Genomic DNA, 16,249 nt, shown 5'->3' with positions numbered 1-16,249 from the left:
TTGGCATCCTTTTGAACATAACATTTCTGAATTACACAGAAGGATCCACCATCACCTCCTACCATGGCAGATCAGGAGCTGGATGTGACAGCGGCTCCAGGAGGGGCCACATTACGCATAGAGATCCGCCATCACTTTCCTGCACCACACATCAGGACACCATCTCCAAGAGAGGCAATTAATAAAATACATGAAAACTGCCAGCCACGTTGTTTACCCATTTTGGGGTAATTTGATAAGTTCCTTGTGTGGGAAGAATAAGGGGTGGTATGTTCTATGTAGATTTTCCTATATAATGACACCAAAGTGAGATCCTCCTGTACAATTATGAAAAATTTTGGATCCTCCTGTACAATGATGAAGGTTTGCAGTGGCATCAGCATGGGACCCTGTAGCCCTTATATTTTAACAACATATCCTGTAAAATTTACCTAGACACATGATCAGGGTAACAATTCATCTTCTGGCTAGGGGTTGCTGCATTCCAACTATGGAGCCAAAATACTCACATGATCCACATGCCAGTCCTAGCTTTTAAAGTGGTTCTAAAGCCTTAACATTTTTTACCTTAATGCATTTGTTTCATTAAGGTAAAAAAGGTTTGGGCATTGATTTTGGCCCCCCCATGCTTACCTGAGCCCTCATTCGATCCAGCGCTGTGCACATCTGCAGCTCTTCTCTCCCATCACTTCTGGGTCTCACTGGCTTTGCTGGGGCACCGGGAGCCATTGGCTCCCTGTGCTGTCAATCAAAGCTAGTGGCGGGGCCGAGTTCCGCTGTCTGTGTCAAGGGACGCAGCAGCGGGGCTCGGGAGCGAGCGCACACAAGTGCCCCCATGTCGAGCGGCTTTCAGTAGGGGCAGTGGACAGAGAGGAGGAGCCAGAAGCACCGACGGGGGACCCAAGAAGAGGAGGTTCATGGCCGCTTGAGCAGGTAAGTATGGAAATGTTTGGTAACCAAGATCCAAAGTGAAGCGCTACCTCACAGGTGAAGAACCCCAAACTAAGGGCCAGTTCACACCACATTCATAGTTACATAGTTAGGTTGAAAAAAGACACAAGTCCATCAAGTTCAACCAAAAAAAGTCCAGTCCAGTACGTTTTTTTTTCTGCATCAAAAACGCATGGTAAGTAGATTATATGGTTTTCAATGGCATAGTTCACACCAGTGCTTGCAGTTCCAGAAAAAAAAGTAGAACATGCTGCATTTTTCCTGCCCTGGACTACTGGACGCAGTAAAACACATCAAAAAGGCACCAAAAATGCACTGGAACACACATGTCCTTATTTAAGGTGAAGAAAAAAAGAGGGCAGGAAAAAAAAAAAAGCACTGGACTGCATCTGGAACACACCAAAAACGCGCATGCAGAAAAGCATCTGGAAGTCACCAGTCACACTATGTTCTCACCTCCTGGGATGACCCTCATGGGGTCGAGTTGTACCTTCCCTTTAGGGGTATAAATCCGGTTGTCTTTAAGCTCCAATGGATGGACTCCTGTTCCCTTATGTGCCATCCCTCAGCAATGGTATCATAAGGGTAAAGAGGAAACTGACAGTGTAGAATTGTAAACTCTATTTTTATTTAAAAGATAAACATTCCACTCAAATTTATGAATGCACTAGCCCTGGTGCATGCAGGTGATTCGTTCTGTACAATGGGGATTGGGCCCCTAGGATCAATTAAACATCTGCATCCCTAGTAACCCTAGTGGGTAACTGTATACTTCCTAGTAGTATGTGATGACGTCACAAGCTCCGCCCTGCCGCATTTCGTCACTGCCCACGTGCTTTATCACGAGGTCACACCTCGTGATAAAGTCACATGGGCAGTGACGAAACGCGGGCAACTACAGCCCCATGAGGGTCATCTCGGGAGGTGAGTGCATAGTGTGACTGGTGGAGGGCACACTTTACAATCTCTTTTTATTATCCCAACCAAATTTATTTCTGGTTCTTGTTCGATGAGACCCAGAAATATAGACTGTCAGATTATGCTGCCACCTACAGAAGCATTGGACCCTGATAAACCGAAAAATGATGGGCCAGCCCAGAATGACTCCTCCCATTATGAAAAGGTTATTTTTATTTATTTATTTTTTACTAGCTATTTTCTTTAAGATTTTTCCTCAGTCAAGATTCCTGCTACATTGCTGCTGAGCTGGTCTATATTTTCAGGTATTTGGACCGGACATTCTTCAGCTTGACTTGGGAGTACCAGACCCCTCTGTACTGGACATTGCAGGGCTAGCCTGAAGGGGTTAACACCAAGGGACTGAGAGCTGATGTAATTGGCTGGGGGGAGTTATTATTATTATTATACAAGATTTATATAGCACCAACAGTTTACGCAGCGCTCTACAATATTAAAGGAGACAATACAGTTACAACACAATAAAATACAAGAGGATTAAGAGGGCCCTGCTCAGAAGAGCTTACAATCTAATAGTGGGTTACATGTGTGTGCTTCATGCCCTCTTTTGCACCATTCGGCGTTGAGTAAGCAACTTGCCAGTACTGCTCCTGATTGCAAATGACACGTGGAACTCTCCACTTAGGGCTACTTTACACTTGCTTCAAAACATGGCTTCGGACAGGCTTTGTTTAAGCTCTCTGAACACCAGTCAAAGCCCCTGTCACTAAATATAATGGTTAGCTTACAGTCCTGTTTACACCTTGCTTTTGCTTGGTGCTTTGATGAGTCTTTGGTGGGGCTTCGATGAGGTTTTGGTGAAGCTTTAATGAGGCTTCAATGGGGCTTTGATAAACCTTTGGGGCTTTGGTTGGGCTTCGGTGAGGCTTCAAGTGAGCTTTGCCATAGACTTTTATGGAGGCTTTGAAGACTCTTTGAACCACCACTAAAGCTACATGGGGTATAATCTTTGAAGCGCAGCCGAAGCAAAAGCAAGGTGTAAACAGGACTATAAACTAACCATTTTATTTAGTGACAGGAGTTTTGACTGGCATTCAGAGAGCTTTAACAAAGTGTTTTCCGAAGCCTTGTTTCAAAGCAAGTGTAAACTAGCTGTTAATGTGTGTTGAAGCCGAAGCAAGTGTAAATGAGCCCTTACAGTGACAGGGTCACTTTTGGCTTCCTTACCCTACCCCTGCTGCCCAGCTGCCAGTTGCATGAGTATCTAAGGCCTAGCCTTGCCCCCTTAGCTATACTTACACTCCAACATGCTCAGTTTTAGATACACGAGAGATAGTCTTGCTGCACCTGGTCCACTAACTGTTCCAGTACTGCCTGCCGTGCACCCCTGTAGTGTTTGACACTGGTGGCCTGGAATATTGCTTTCTGCTAGAATCCTTGCCTTTGGAGTCTTCCTCAGCATCATTTGTAGACATGTGCAGTTCGTTTCGTTCCGAATTGAAATTCGGACGAATTTTCCTTTTCATTTTTCGGAAATTCGGATGTATCTGATTTTACGAATTTTAAAGGAATTCGAAATAGCAAAAAAAAAAAATTTTGAAGAAATTCAGTAGATTCGAATTGTTTTCAAATCAATTTCGAATAGTTTTTGAATTTCAAAAGAGAATAAAATTGAATAGAAAATAAAGGAATTAAATAGAAAAGAATATATCAGAAAATAAAATAGAATATAATAGAGTAAAACAAAAAAAACAAAATAGAACATAATAGAATAGAAATGAATAGAGTAAAAAAAGAATAGAATACATTTAGAATATAACCATCTTCTGAAATTCAAATTTCAAAAAGAATAAATTTGAATACATAAAAAAAGAATAGAAAAAAAGAGTAAAATTGACTATAATAGATGAGAAAAGAATAGAATAAAAAAAAAATAGAATAGAAAGAATATAACCATTTGCCAAAATTCTATTTGAATTTGAATAGAATAGAAAATAACAAAATAGTATGGAAAAAACAATAAAATAGAATAGAAAGAATATAACCATCTTCCGAAATTTGAATAGAATAGAATAAATAAATAAATAGAAAAAGAATAGAATGCAAAAACAATAGAATATAACCATTTCCCAAAATTCAAATAGAATCAATTCTAATTTGAATAGAAAATAATAGATTAGACTGGGGAGATGGTTATATTCACTCTATTCTGTTGCTTTTTTCTATTCTATTCTGTTAGAATCAATTTAAATTTGAATAGAATAGAAAATAACAAAATAGTATAGAAAAAGCAACATAATAGAATGAATATAACCATCTTCCCAGTCTAATCTATTCTTTTCTTTTCAAATTAGAATTTATTCTATTTGAATTTTGGGAAACGGTTATTATTTCTATTTTGTTCTATTGTTTTTTGAATTATAATCTTTTCTATTCGAATTTCAGAAGATGGTTATATTCTTTCTATTTTATTCTATTCTATTTCTATTCTGTTCTTTTATTTTCTATTCTGTTTTGTTTTACCCTACTATATTCTATTCTATTAATTCTGTTATATTATTTTCTATTATATTATATATTTTTTCTATTATATTCTTTTATTGTCTATTCTATTTTATTCTCTTTGGAAAATGGAAAACTATTTGAATTTGAAAACCATTCAAATCCGAATTTTAAATTATTTCACATTTTAAAACTATTTGAATTCGAAAACTTCTAGAAGTAGAAAACTATTCTAAATTGATTCAAACTATTCAAATTCCGAAAATTTGAATCGATCAGAATACAAATAAACAATACGATTTCCGAAAATGGATTCAACTAATTTAACTAAACAAATTTATGTAAATAACAAAAAAAAACTAATTTTTTTTCGTTCTGCACATGTTTAAATGGGGTTGCCGCCTCCTCAACTCTGTCTTTTGGGTGACTTTTACTGAAGTCATGCAGAAGTTTATGGGCTAAATAGATGATTACTGGTTCTGATCACCTTCCACTGCAGAATCCTAATCAGATCAGCTAGTGACCTTAGTGGCCTTTGAGGCTTTATGTGTCTATGTCCTCAACAGAAGAGCCTAAAAGAGAAGAATCACCAGTCTTCTGGTTTTCTGCCATTACTTCAAAACCTTGATTATTTCGACCACTATTGATGCGATGCACAAAACCTTTAAAGGCTTGGTTCACCTTAAAAAAATATAAACAAATGCAAGTTTTTGCATTTCTAATTTATTTATTTTTATACAAGAGCCTGCAAAGCATTGCATCTGCAATCAGAATATTGTGGGTACAATGTCAGTCTATTGCAGACACTACCCACAGTTCTCTGCCCGAACCTCTGTGTATGGGCTTTCAGTTAGAAGACTGGAGAAAGTGTCAGTGGACTACAAGTGAGCTGGTTACCGCACTCATAGTCCATTCAGAAGTACAAGTCTGTCTGCCATGGTGGGAGATGAAACTGGTAGTACATTCAAAGATCTCTGTGAATGAATGATGCAGGTGGATTCAAATGTGACAGTGGCTGCGGAGGGAGAGGATCCCCTGCACACTATCACGGAAGCGGGGATGAGGGGGGGGGGGGGGTCTCTGGGGGTGGTCAGCAGGTGCTTAGGAACATGTTACATGTTTCGCCCTAAATAGGCGAACTTAGCCTTTAAAACTTGAGGATTAGCCTGCAGCTTCCACCAATACTGTCTTTTAGAGATTCCAGGACCTTCCTCGCTCTTCTCAAGATTTTTTTATTAAGACTGGAAGAATCCCAGCAAATTGTTTGTCTCGTGTATAACACCCCAATGCCCATTTAAGGAGGATTTTGTCAAAAAGTGGATTGCCCCCTATGTGGATCCAGCAGTATGAGGTCTGTGACTGTGAACCATCCCTGTGGTGGATGAACCAGTCTTCAGGACTACATGAACAAATTGCCTTTCCAAAGCTCTGTTCTTTCTGATAATTATTATTATTATACAGGATTTATATAGCGCCAACAGTTTGCCCAGCAGTTTACAGCATGAGGGCATACAGTAGAGTTACAATACAGGAGGAATCAGAGGGCCCTGCTTGTTAGAGCTTACAATCTAGGAGGGAGGGTCAAGTGAAGAAAAAGGTAATAACTGTGGGGGATGATTTGATGGAGAAAGTAAAAGTACAGTTGTTAGGTGAAGGCAGAATAGGCTTCTCTGACGAGAAGGCTTTTTCAGGGATCATCTAAAAGCAAGCAGAGTAGGAGATCGGACAGATTGGTGTAGGGAGTTCCATAAGATAGGAGAGGCTCGGGAAAAGTCCTGGAGGCGAGCCTGGGAGGTGATGAGGAATCTAGAAAGCAGGAGGTCTTGGAAGGAACGAAGGGAACGAGTAGGTTGGTATTTTGAGACTAGGTTAGTGATGTAGCTTGGGGCCGAGTTGTGCATAGCTATGTAAATTGTTAGAATTTTGAATTAATTTTGTTAGGTGAGTGGAAACCAATGGAGGGATTGACCGAGAGGGGTAGAAGACACTGAGCGGTTGGTAAGGTGGATGAGTCTGGCAGCAGCATTAATGATAGACTGAAGGGAGGATAGCCTATGTAAAGGTAATCCCAAGAGGAGGGAGTTGCAGTAGTCGAGGCGGGAGATGACCAGAGAGTGAGCTAGGAGCTTTGTGGAGTCATTGGTTAGGAAGGGGCGTATTTTGGAGATGTTGCAGAGATTGAGGCGGCAAGATTTGGAAAGTGTTTGGACGTAGGGCTAAAAGGATAGTTCAGAGTCCAGGGTTTCACCTAGATCCCTGGCATGCGGGGACGGGCTGATGGTAGTGCTATTGATCTTGACAAAGAAATCAGGGGAAGAGGTACGTGGGGGAGGAAAAATCATGAGCTCAGTTTTGGATAGACTAAGTTTGGGGAAGTGGTGTGACATCCAGGCTGATAAATCTGTTAGTAAATTAGTGATATGTGAGGAAACTGAAAGTGAGCTGAGGGGTAGAGAGCTAGATTTGGGTATCGTCACCATAGAAATGGTATTGAAAGCCATGGGAAGCTATTATCTGACCCAGGAAGGAAGTGTCGATGGAGAATAACAGAGGTCCGAGAACAGAACCTTGAGGGGGAGGGGGGGCCCGACAGAGAAAGGGAGAGGAGAGGAGGAAGTTGAGTTGTAAGTGACACTGAAGGTGCAGTTGGATAAATAGGTTGAGAACCAGCAAAGAGTAAAGTCATGGAGACCAAAGGCAGAGAGTGTTTGGAGTTTTGAGGAGGAGGGGGTGGTCCACTGTGTCAAAAGCAGCAGAGAGGTCTAATGCCGCGTACACACGGTCGGACTTTTCGGCTACAAAAGTCCGACAGCCTGTCCGACAGACTTTCGACGGACTTTTGGCGGACTTGCGGCAGACTTTCTTACGAACGGACTTGCCTACATACGATCACACAAAAGTCAGACGGATTCGTAAGTGACGACGTACCCCGGACTAAAATAAGGAAGTTGATAGCCAGTAGCCAATAGCTGCCCTTGCGTGGGTTTTTGCCCGTCGGACTAGCACACAGATGAGCGGATTTCTGGGTCCGGCGTAGTTACGACGTAAAGATTTGAAGCATGTTTCAAATCTAAAGTCCATCCGCTAAAAGTCCGGGGAAGCCTACACACAATCGCATTGTCAGCCAGCTTTAGTCCGTCGGCGTCTGTCGGACTTTTGTAGACGCAAAGTCTGATCGTGTGTACGCGGCGTAAGAGTACAGAATAGTGTCCATTGGATTTAGCTGTTAGCAGATCGTTTGTGAGTTTTAGGAGAGCGGTTTCTGTGGAGTGTTCAGGGTGGAATCCAAACTGAAGGGGATCAAGTATGGGCCTTGCACTATAACCTGTCTTGGCTGTGACATATAATGCCTTGATGATCAAGCATCTAAAGCTCATGTCAACAACGCTAAACTACAACGTGGATGGGTTTGCTGAAGGTCTCCTGTCTTCTCTCCTAAATGGGCCTCTTGTCAGTAAACATACAAAGGACATTCTGGCTGAAGTGTTTGGCTGTGTAACCTGCATATAAAAAGTAAATTTCAAAGAACAGCTGCACCATTAAAAAGTGATCTTTGTACTACAATAAAAACATATTTGAGGAATGGTGCGCTTTTTGCAAAATAATGTGACAATAAATCATATAAGCAATTACAATATACACACACATGTGACAAACCAACCGTGATATGAAATGAATGTAATGGTATACAGATAAAGAAAGTCCCTCTTTCAAATATTTTATTGAGAATAATACAGTACAAGTTATCATACAATGAGTTTGTATGGAAACAAGATGTACAAATATGGAAAACGAGGCTTCTCAATAGCTATACAGAAAGTATATATTTTCGTTTAATTATACAACTCAAAGTGTAACTTAAAAAAAAATGTCTCTAATTAAAGAAAATCCCATATAAAAAAAGTCCTTTAAAAGACTTGATAGTCTTAAAACCTCTTAAAGTGCTTCTTCATGATATAACACAGACTTTCAGACACCACCTCCACCACCAGGTGAATTGCCCGCTCACCTTAGGAGGCGACTCCATTGGGTCTAGTCGTGCCTTTAATGCCGCGTACACACGGTCGGACTTGTCGTCTACAAAAGTCAGACGGACGCCGACAGGCTAAAGCTGGCTGAAAATCCGATCGTGTGTGGGCTTCCCCAGACTTTCAGCGGACTTTCAGCGGACTTTTCCAGCCTCAAATCTGACGGACTTTAGATTTGAAACATGCTTCAAATCTTTACGTCGTAACTACGCCGGACCCAGAAATCCACTCGTCTGTGTGCTAGTCCGACGGACAAAAATCCACGCTAGGGCAGCTATTGGCTACTGGCTATCAACTTCCTTATTTTAGTCTGGTGTACGTCATCACGTACGAATCCGTCGGACTTTTGTGTGATCGTATGTAGGCAAGTCCGTTCGTAAGAAAGTCTGCCGCAAGTCCGCCAAAAGTACGTTGAAAGTCTGTCGGACAGGCTGTCGGACTTTTGTAGACGAAAAGTCCGACCGTGTGTATGCGGCATAAGATGTTGTAATTTTAGACGTTCCTGCCGGGGATGTGCTGCTGTATTAGGTCTCTTCAGTAGATAGTGAGGAGGAGAGCCTCGTATTTTCTCAATTTGTAAATATAACAAGTAGATTTATTTAGAGGTGACATTAGCCCACTCATAAAATGATTGTCTTGTGTATAGCAGGTTTAAACAAATTGTAGACAAGAGAAAATACGAGGCTTTCCTCCCCACCAGCTACTGAAGAGACCTAATACAGCAGCACACCCGCCAGGAACGTCTAAAATTACAACATCTTAAAGGCACAACTAGACCCAGTGGGGTCGCCTCCTAAGGTGAGCGGGCAATTCACCTGGTGGTGGAGGTGGTGTCCCTTATCATTGAAAGTCTGTGTTATATTGTGAAGAAGCACTTTAAGAAGTTTTAAGGCGTATCAAGTCTTTTAAAGGACTTTTTTTTATATGGGAGTTTCTTTACTTCTATCTATATACCATTACATTAATTTCATATCAGGGTTGGTTTATTTATATATGATTTATTGTCACATTATTTTTGGAATAAGCGCACCATTCCTCAAATCTGCATACAAAAAGTGCTCTCATGCTGTCTGAGAGACAATGTCTATTTGGAGCTGCCCTGGACAGCCTCATTAAGGATGTTACAAGCCGCAAGAGTACCCATCTTCCCCAGCAAAGAAGCCCTAAACCTCAGTCTGGGAGGACGTACTCCTTGTTGAAAGCCAAGTAGAGTCCTTTTTAATTATTCTCAGGCCTCAACTTCCAAAGACAAATCCAAGTCATGTTCCCACTCAGCTCACAAACCCCTGGACTTCTAACTGCCCAAATATTCAGATAAATCTTCTTCAGCATGAGGTTATTCCCCCACCTTCCAAAGTGGGGGATGTCTCTTAGCCTTTGTGTACACTTGGGCAACCAGCATCTTGGGTGCTAGGGGTGGCTTCCAGGGGCTACAAGCTAGAATTTTGCTCACAGTCCCATCCCTAGTTCATTACTTCCAACCTGCCTTTGTCACCAGATAGGTTTGCAGATCTCCATGTTGCCCCAGTGAATTTTCTGGAGCAGGGTGTAATTGCCCCAGTCCCTGTGGTGGAAACATTCCAGGGGTTATATTCCAATCTGTTCAGATTCCAAGCCTAAAGGGGGCATTCGCCCCATCCTAAATCTCAAGACCTACATTTCCTTATTTAGCCTTTAGAAATTCTGCATGGAATCCACCAGGTCTGTTATAGCTTTCCTTCATTGAAGGAGGCTTTCTGACCTTTGTGGACATCAACCTGTTCCTGCATGTCCCCATTTTCCAGCAGCTCTGTGTTTCCTTTGCCTTGCTGTGGACACCCTGTAGTTCCAGTTGTTGCCCTGCCATTCTTTTGTACCTTGTGTATTCACCAAGGTCCTGGCTCCAGTGCTAACCTTGCTGCACTTTCATGGCATCCCCATCATGGGTTATCTATACAAACTCCTGTACAACAGTAAGCACAAGTTTTGGTGGACAATGTAGCCCTGACTGTCCAGAATTTGCAGATTTTTGGCTTGATCCTGAACCTTCAGCAATCATTACTGGAACTGACTCATCACTTACTCCAAGCACTCTACCTGGGTTTAAACCTAGACATAGCTGAAGACCAGAGTTTTTCTTCCCCAGAAAAAACTTCAAACTATCTGCTCCTGGATTCTTCAGCTCAGGAGTCGCCCATCTCATTGCTTCTGCTGGAGTTGACAGTAGCTTCCTTTTGAGGCCGTCCCATTTGCCCAGTTCCAATCCAGACCCCTACAACACAACACTCTGTCATAATGGCACAAGCCAGTTCAGTTTTTGGCCAGACCAATTTTGTCTGGCATCGAAGACCGGGTTGTCTTATGAAAGACCCTTACAATGGACGACAGCTTATCAGTGCAAAGGACCTGGACGTAAGACGAATTGTGTCTGCCGGCATTCTGGAACTTCAGGCAATTTGATTGTCCCTGCTATACTGGAACTCCTGACTGGATGGTGGTCTGCTCCGGATTCAGTCAGAAAATGCCACAGAAGTGACATACATCAACAGTGTGGAACCAGGAGTCTCACTGCAGCAAAAGCCTGTGGATCCTGTCATGGGCAGACCTTCACATGCCAGTGTGCCATTTATGTCTTAGGTGTGGACACTTGGCATGCAGACATTTTCTGTCGGCAGCCTCCTGATCTGGGGGGCTGGTCACTACAGGACCTATGGTAGGAGGTGGCAGATGTGGACCTGCTGGCCACTAGGTTCAACTACAAACTGGATAAATTAGTTTCCAGGCAAACAGATCCTCTAGAGAAAGCAGCAAATGCTGTGGTGGCTCAGTGGGATCAGTACTCTCTGATCTATGCCTGTCCTCCCTTGTAACTGTATCATCCTGCTTCACAGGATTGAGAAGGAGGGCTTTGGGTGGTCCTCCTTGCTCAGAACTAGCTCAGACAGATGTGGTACTTGTTAAGACTTCTGGTGAACACTCCATGGGCTCTTTCAACCCCTGGGTTTGGACAAGCATTTGGCTCACATCACCATTAAAGGTTATGTCTCTGCTCTGTCTATCATATTTCAGAGACAGTTAGACCGGACACAGAAGGAGTGATTTGCTTTCCTGCAATGAGAAAATCGCTTGATTCCCCCATCATCACAGACAGTGTTGACAGGGGAATCCCTCCTGCAGAGCAGTGTTGCCAACCGTCAGTATTTTTACTGGCAGCCAGTAAAAAAAAAACAGACGCTTTTCTCCTGCCAGTGATAGGATGTGGCCAGTAAAAAATAAGGCTGTGACGCTCAGCCGAGACCATTCAAGTGCCTGCTACAGTGTGTTCGGGGGCTGGTCTGGCGGATTCGGTGCCTGAGCATGTCATGTGATGTTATGGTGCAAGGGAGCCGAATGGAGTGGTCGGTGCCTGCCGGGAGCGGGAATGTCAGTACTATTTGGACTGACAAGACCACCGGGTGTGAGGAGACTGTCACTGCGATCTGTGCTGCTGCACACTGCTGTCAGTGTCACTGTGAGAGTCATTTTCATGTCTGTGCGCCGCTCATTCTAATTTCTTGCCCTCCTGAGCAGTGGCGGCTGGTGCTCCATTTTTTTTGGGGGGTGGCAAACAAGCCCGCCAGCCCCGCACTTACCTCATCCAGGTCCCGGGCGGCTTCCCCGGCTTCTCCTCCCGGCCAATCCAGTCTCAGGACCTGCTTCCTGTTCTGATTTAGCCGGGAGGAGAAGCAGGAAGACAATGGAAACTGTTGATTCGCTACTGTTACAAGTGGGTGGGCTCAGGGCGCAGTGCTCTGCTCCTCGAGCCCACCCTTTTTGAAGCCTATTGGAGCCTCCGGCTCAAATCATGTGCTTTGCAAAAAAGAAAAGACCTATAGAACGCTATGCGTCCGGCGCCCCGCATGGAGATTAGGGGGGCTGTGCCCCTTATGGATGGCCTGCCGCTGCTCTGGAGTCCTGTCCCTGAGATACTTACTTATTTACTATATTCAAAATTAAATAAGAAATATGTTTTTTGCCTTAATATCTACCTTAACTCACTTTGCTAATTGCATATTGTACTTGTTTGTAGCCTAAATACTGAAATGTGCACTTAAAGTGTAAGTAAACCCCCCTATCATTTTCAGCCAAGGAAGCTGCCATCTTTGCCTCTGTTTAATCTACAACTGCCATGATACTACACATGTGATCAGTTATGACACCTGCCATTGGATGGTTTGACAGTTTGGTTGAGAGCACAACCAATGGGAGTGTTAAATTTCCGGCACGTGCCGGAAATGAAACTGTTTTATGGATGGTTTTGCTTCTGCTTTAAAACTGTAATTTTGTAACTTTTGGAAATGCCAGTAAAAACTTGTCTGTGCCAGTAAATTTTGAGTGTCATGTCAGTAAATTTCTATCTGGTAGGTTGGCAACACTGCCGGAGAGATATCGTGTTCTCCGGACAAGGAAAGACACCCCCCCCACTGGGAGAACACCGTGATTATTGCTAGCAGCTATAACAGCCGCTAGCAATAATCACATGTAAAATCTGGCAAACTGGTTGTACCTAAGGTGGTCAATCGATCAACTTGGGTACATTTAACCTGCCCATGCATGGTTTAAATCTCTGCCGGTTCCTGCTGAACTGGCCAAGATTGGAACTGTCTATGGCTGGCTTTAGACTTTCATTCACTGATTAAGACCTATGTTTAGAGAGTCTCCCATTTATCTCCCATGAATCTCTTGGTGCTTAGTAAAATTCCACTTACACCCACCCTTGTAAGGTGATTTGTCCAAGCAGGTGGCATTTTATTGCAAGGGACCCTTTTGGGTTTGCTCAAGGACAAGGTGGTGTTAAGATGCAAGACATTCCTCCTAACTAAGGTAGTTTCTGTCTTTCACCTCAGCCAAGGCATTGTTCTCCCATCCCTCTGTCTGACTCCAGTTCATCTGAGATTTTTCTCCACTGCCTGGATGTGGCTCAAGTCCCGGTAGGGGGGAACCAGCTTTACCTTCCACCATTTTTTAGTTGCTCAGACAGACCAGATTCAAATTTTCATCCTTTCCTGTCTAGGCACACTCTACTAGATCTGCGAGTTCCTCTTAGGGTATTCTACGCAGCTACTGTCTGCCAGATCTGTAAAGCCATCACCTGGTCTTTTGTTCTCATGTTTTCCACTCTTTTTAACCAGGTGGATGTGCAGGTCTTATCAGATGCCAACTTGGGGCATAAGGTCCTCCAGGATAATAGATGGCTGAGGGTGGGCAATATACAGGACAAATGAAACTTTTTTGGGCAGATCTGACACTACCATTTTCCCCAATTGCAATAATAGGGGACCGCCATGAAATCAATGGGGGACAGGCAGGAGTGCTGGAGGTGTCGGAAGGGGCTCAGTCATGTATTTATAATGTACATCACATGGAAGGACAAGCAGTGGGACATATTTTGAGCAGTTGGTTGTCTAGAATTGAATTTCTAAGCAGTTCTGAAAAACCCAAACTCTTGTAGTTACCTTAGGGGAAGATGGAATAATGCTTTTACTGTGTGCGATGCACTCCAGTCCCTCAGCTTGTGTGTCAGTTCTTCCAGCAGGTGGAGTTTCCAGTTGGAAGCTCAACCAGATGAGGTGTAAATTTTCTTGTTTATTCAAGTGTAAATTGTATGATGGAAGACTGTCATATCTTTTGTTGGGCGGACTGTGTAGGGTAATTGATTAAATCTGTAAAGCAAGATGGAGAAAGAGATGAGGAACACGTGTGGGGCTTCTTTTAGGGGTTGCAAACCGGGAGAGGTCTTACAGCGTGGCCTGCCTATGTTGTAATTCCGTACATGTTTTCGCTCAGGATGTCTGTTTCGTACCATCTTCCGGTAGGTCTGTTGTGATTGGACAGATTGGTGTACGGTATTGGAGCTTACCACTGTGAATTGCAGCCCAGGTTCTGGGGATCAGTGTCTGTGGAGTGCCCATTAATCTCTGTCACCGACAATTACTCGCCAGTGCTCTCCGCTAATTAGTATAAATTGTCCCTTCATCAGCCGCAACACGCGGAAATGCCACCAATTATTTCATGACAATCTGCTTATTAGAATATGTGTGTGGCTATTTTTATACCCTGGACATAAGGGTTGCTGGGAAATCTCTATGTCTGCATAGATACAACATATGAGAAACATGATGTCTGCTTACATAGGAGCAGCATATTTCTTTGCATGTTCCACAGTTGTCTCATATTCTTCTGCATGTCAGATGGGAGACGCATGTTCCTCTGCATGTCACATGGGAGTTGCGTGTTCTCCTATAGGTTTCATGGCTGTCTCATGTTCCTCTGCATGTAACATACATGAGAAACATGGTCTCTGCATACATGGGAGTAGCTTGTTCATCTGCATGTTGCACAGTTGCTTCATATTCTTCTGCATTTTACAAAGGAGTCGCATGTTCCTCTGCATGTAACATGGGAGTTTCATGTTCCTCTGCATATTACATGGGAGTTTCATGTTCCTCTGCATATTACATGGGAGTTTCATGTTCCTCTGCATTTTACATGGGAGTTTCATGTTCCTCTGCATGCTACATGAGAGTTTCATGTTTCTTTGCATGTTACATGGGAGTCACGTGTTCCTCTGCATTTGGCTTGTTGCTCTGTAGGCTATATGGTTGTCTTGTGTTCCTCTGCATGTAACACAAGATTCGCAAGTTCCTCTGCATGTTACATGGGAGTCATATGTTACATGGGAGCTGCATGTTTCTCTGCAAGATACATGAGTCACATGTTTCATTGCATGATACAGAGCTATCACATGTTCCTCTGTATGTTACATGGCTGTCACATGTTTCTCTATATGTCTCATTGCTGTTGTGTGTTTCTCTGCATACTCTGGATTTCACCAGCAATAATACAACTTGAAGCTCACAGTCGCATTGTACTGGGGGATGTACGTCTTCAGCCCAGATGGTTTTCGGCACGTCTGTAAATCCATTGAAGAAAATATCACTTGAAGTTTTGAACAGAAAACAATGGACATGTAACGACTCCTCTGTAGCATCTAATAGAACATCAAACTGCGTAAAGGCCATTGAAGGGTTTTATAATGAGTTACAGTAATGGGCGGGGGTTCTGTAGTATCATGGTCTGTGGCTGTGTTACAGGTATGACAGTTGGGGGGGAGTGGGGCTGCTGTGTTGGAGGTATGGCAGTCGGGGAAGCAGCTGTGTAGGAGATATGGCAGTTGGGCAGTGACTAAGAGGTATATTTGAGGATGATATGTTTAAGGTGGTTGTGTTGGGGGTATGACGTGGGAAAGAGGATTTTTTTGGCAGGTGTTGTCGAGGTACATTGGTGGGGTAGGTGGGTGGCTGCATACAGTGGCTGAAGGGGGAGATGGGGGTTGTGCTGGAGGAACAGTGTGAGAGGGAGTTGTGCTGGGGGCTGTATTGGAGGTAAAGGGGGGGGGGGGGGCAGCTGTGTTGGTGGTATGGTTGGGGAGGGGGGGGGCATTTTGGCTGTACAGTGAAGGGGGGGTGGAGTGGCTGTTTTTAGGGTATGAAAGGTGGATCTGTGTTGGAGGCACAGTGGGAGATATGATGGGGAGGAGGGGGGCCTCTGTGTTGGGGTATAGTAGGGAAAGAGGGGGCAGCTGTGTTGGGGGTATGGTGGGGAGGGAGGGGCAACTGTGTTGGAGGTATCGGGGTGGGAGAGAAGGGGACTTGTGTTGGAGGTATGGTGGTGGTGGTGGGGGGGGAGCATTTGTCTTGGAGGTGTGGTGGTGGGAAGGAGGGAAATTTTGTGTTGGAAGGAGTTGTGGTGGTGAGATAGGGGTGGGAGAGAGGGGCTTTTGTGTTGGAGATATGGTGGTGGTAGTGAGGCGTGGGTGGGAGAGAGGGGCA

At 43.6% G+C, this 16,249-nt stretch overlaps 1 protein-coding gene across 1 annotated transcript in view; it reads left to right on the top strand.

Annotated features, from left to right (window-relative positions):
- The window catches only part of POMT2 (protein O-mannosyltransferase 2), a 52,345-nt gene extending 52,177 nt beyond the window's left edge, over positions 1 to 168 (top strand). The window contains exon 22 of the transcript XR_012237049.1: positions 40 to 168. The gene's annotated coding sequence lies outside the window, so the exon portion shown is untranslated. The remainder of the gene's footprint in view (positions 1 to 39) is intronic.
- The last annotated feature ends 16,081 nt before the right edge of the window (positions 169 to 16,249 follow it).

This window comes from Aquarana catesbeiana, linkage group LG13 (assembly GCF_042186555.1).
Source record: "Aquarana catesbeiana isolate 2022-GZ linkage group LG13, ASM4218655v1, whole genome shotgun sequence".
Classification (NCBI taxonomy): domain Eukaryota; kingdom Metazoa; phylum Chordata; class Amphibia; order Anura; family Ranidae; genus Aquarana; species Aquarana catesbeiana.
Note: the sequence above shows the minus strand (reverse complement) of the source record. Positions and strands in the feature narration are given on the sequence as shown.